Below are 4014 nucleotides of genomic sequence, written 5' to 3'. Positions count from 1 at the left end.
CCTGTCTTCAAAGAGAACAAGAGAAAGGCGCGGTAGTCCGTCCAGACCTCACGCACACCTTCACTCACGGAGAGATGACAGGAGGGAAACCAGCTCAAGCCACCTGGACGGAACCTGCCGACTGGAGCTCAGCCCCTCTCCACTGCTACAACGAGAAGTTTCTCCATTTGTGGAAGCAGACGCAAAAGCAAGCTGATAGAATTCTGACCGCAGTATAAATAAGACCGAGACTTATGGCGTGCATTATTTCGTCCCTCTCTTTTCTATATTCTAGCCTAGTCATCAGTACTATATCAAAGTCTTTCTGGGTTATTGAGAAAGGGTTGAAATTGTTAAAAATAGGTTTTAAATTGTGTGATTAATCTATAGTTGGTTTGGCAGAGGCTGATATTACTGGGACCAATTTTCTGTGCAATGCAGCGATCAGGTCTGATCCTATTATGTTGAGTAGGCTGAAGACTTACATAAACACAAAACAACCAAAGTCAAGGTCACAGAACAGGAACCTATGCTAACTGAAGACATCTTCACAGTAATGACAGAGTTTTTCTACCCCAACTGATGCTCAGCACTAAAACATTAGCAACATGACAGAACAGGGCAACAAAGGGCTGGCCAGACAGCTCAGCAGACTAAAGCACCTGCTTAGGCAAAGCGCAGGGACCGGGGTTCAATCCCTGGAACCACATGCCACACTGGCCCCACCCCCCGGACATGCTGAGACAGGGACTCAGACTGGGTATGGTGGCATGTGCCTGTAATCCCAGCGCTTAGGAGGCTGAAAACAGGAGGATCACTATGAGTCCAATCTGTGTAGTGAGACCCTGTAGACCCTGTACTAAGTACATAAAAAAAAAAGAAAAAGAAAAAGCAGCAAGAAGCCTCCAAAAATCTTTAACTTCCAAAAGCTGATCTCACGGGCACTGAAGTTAAGGAGGTTACAGGCAACGAACTAAAAAACAAAGTGGTTAAAATGTTTGAAGAGATCGAAGAAGACATAAACAAACCCATAGCATGGTCAGTAAGTACAAAGAGGATGTGAATAAACATAGAATTTAATCAATCAAATATTCAGTCAGTTTAGGGAAGAGGCAAAAAGCTGAGTAATTTTAATGAGATGACACTAGAGATAAGTGGAAATTTCAGTACAGAATTAGAGATTTCTAATCAAGAAATCAAACAGATGCCCAGGATATAAAAATTCAGTGGAAATTATAAGTACCCGGAACAATCGATGTGAGAAAAGAATGTCAGAGATAAAAGACAAGGTTGACATAGTGGATTGTGTACTCACTGATCTCCTAAAACTAGCCAGACACCATGGACTCTAATCCAACAGCTGGTATATGAGAAAAACCCCTCTTCATTATAAGAGTCAAGAAAATATTAGAACATGATACAAAAGATATTAAAAAAATGTATTCTCAGAAATCAGAGCAGGCGCTGACAAAGGTTCTACAATCTGAGGTACAGGATCTCAGGATAAATCCTGAGGGCATTTCACTGACCTTCTCAGACCCAAAAGCTACAACTCTTGTTGCACAGGTCCTGCTTTACCTTGGTCTTAACCATCCAGTAGAAAAGTAGAAAAGTATGAAGACAAAATATAGGAAGTAAAGCCATGTTGTTATGTTGAGCTGTGGGGGACTCAGGTCAATAATTTCTGACATTGCCAGTTAAACAGAAGACCCAATGCTATTATGGACTACTGGACTCTTTTAGAATATTTTGCTGAGTTTACACACCTATAATATTCAACAACGGAACTTAAAAAAATTGGGATATAACTATGAATGTCCATTTTGTATCTGTGTATTCAAAGTGGTTGGGATAGATATATAGTTGCATTCTCTTAATGAATAGAATGATTTGTTCTAATAGTGTTTGTAAGTAGGATCACAAGTCTGCATCTTGTACAGCAATTAACCACTAAGAAGAATATATGCAGTGTATTATTTGTTGAAACTGTACTTTCCATTTGATTTGAAACTGTCTCATTGCTATATGTTTATCAATAAAACTTTGAAAAGAAAAAAAAAAAAGAAATCAGAGCAGGAAACTTTCTAAATCCAGGGAAAGAATCCAACATCTAGGTGAACAAGGCATATCGAATCCTAAATAGCCACAACCAGGAAATAAATTCTCCACAACAGATCTTAGTCAAAATCCCAGAAATTGAATACAAAAAACACTGATGGTTATCTTTAAAAAATGTCAACTTTTAAAGGCAAGGCTATCAAAATAACAGGAATTTTCTCAACACAAACCTTCAAGGCCAAAACATCTTGAAGTAAAGCTTTTGAAGCCTTAAAAGAAAACTGTAAAGGCAGGTTTATATATTGTGAAAAATTCTCTGTTTTTTGAGACAAGGTCTCACTACACATCCAGGCTGGCTTTGAACTTACTGTGTAGCCTGGAACTCACTATATGGCCTAGGCTGGCCTCAAACTTACAGTGATCCTTCTGCCTTAACTTCCTGAGGCATATCTGGAGGACCTGTGGATCTGTTTCTTGTTTCAAGAGTGTTTGGACGGAACAGACCCGGAGACTCCCTCTTCATCTTCCACATACTTCCAGGTACAAATCTTGGGACCATCTTCTCGCCTATCTCCTCCTTCCAGGACTGGACAAGACCATTCTTTTGTGGGTAGTTCCTTATTACTGACCAACCATGACCTCTCAGATTCATCAGAATTATTCCACCAAGGTGGAAGCTGCTGTCTACCTCTTGGTGAACCTGCACCTGCGGGCCTCCTACACCTACCTCTCTCTGACTACTACTTTGACCACGAAGACGTGGCTCTGGTGGGCACGGACCATTTCTTCTGCAAGCTGGCCAAGGAGAAACGTGAAGGTACTGAGCATCTCCTGAAGATGAAAGCCAGCGTAGCAGCTGTATTATTTTTCAAGATGTGCAGAAACCTTCTGAAGATGAGTGGGGTACAATCCTGGATGCCATGGAAGCTGCCCTGGCCCTGGAGAAGAACCTGAACCAGGCTCTTCTAGACCTTCATGCCTTGGGCTCTGCCAAGTTCAACCCCCATCTCTGTGATTTCCTGGAGAACCGCTTCCTAGATGAGGAGGTGAAGCTCATCAAGAGGACAGGTGACCACCTCACCAACCTCCGCAGGCTGGCAGGCCCCCAGGCTGGGCTAGGTGGGTACCTCTTTGAAAGGTTCACCCTCAAGCTTGACTAGGAGGTCATGGAGCCTGGCAGTCTCTGAGGGGCTCCTGCATCACCTGGCATCAGAACTATGGCTTAACCCTCTCCCTCCAGCCACTAGGCAGCTTTTTCACCCTTTTGGAACCCCTTCCCAAATCTTGGACCAAAAGAAAGCAAATCCTTTTGCTAGCATTACAGGTGTGCAGCACCACACCTGGCTAAAATTATCTTTCAAAATTGACAGAGAAGTAGATTTTCCATGATAGAGAGCACTTCAGAATTCATGACCATCAAACCAGCAATGCAGAAACTACTCAAGGAAATCCTACAGTTAAAAAAAAATGTAAAAACATAAAGGAGTCATCAGTGTAAAAAGTATGTAATGACTGGGTTAGTAAGCACTTCCAGTAATTATTCTCAATAATTCTTAACTTTCTAATCAAAAGACACAGACTAGCAGAGGTTATGGAAAGAAATTAAACAGGTGCCCAGGATATAAAAATTCAATGGAAATTAAAAACAACAGCAACAACATTGTAAGTTGCCCTCATCCAGAAAGAAACATATAGACCAGAAATGAAAGGGTCAATACTATACTCCATGTGACAGGAGTCCAAAAGCAAGCAGGAGTAGCTATTCTGTTTTTCAGACAAAGTAGGTTTCAAGCCAAAACTGATCAGAAGGTCACAATCTCCTGGTAAAAGGAACAGCTTAATAGGAAGACTTAACAATCATGAATACATATGCTCTGAATACCAGCACATCCAATTTCGTAAAACAAATGCTATTTGGCATAAAAGGTAGACAAGAATAAATACAATAGTAATACTACTAACAGTCACAAGTAGACA

At 41.2% G+C, this 4014-nt stretch overlaps 1 pseudogene; it reads left to right on the top strand.

Annotated features, from left to right (window-relative positions):
• The first annotated feature begins 2671 nt into the window (after window positions 1–2671).
• LOC105743560 lies at window positions 2672–3197 on the top strand (annotated as a pseudogene).
• The last annotated feature ends 817 nt before the right edge of the window (window positions 3198–4014 follow it).

The sequence above is a fragment of the Octodon degus genome, unplaced genomic scaffold (genome assembly GCF_000260255.1).
Source record: "Octodon degus isolate 3935 unplaced genomic scaffold, OctDeg1.0 scaffold00001, whole genome shotgun sequence".
NCBI lineage: Eukaryota > Metazoa > Chordata > Mammalia > Rodentia > Octodontidae > Octodon > Octodon degus.
Note: the sequence above shows the minus strand (reverse complement) of the source record. Positions and strands in the feature narration are given on the sequence as shown.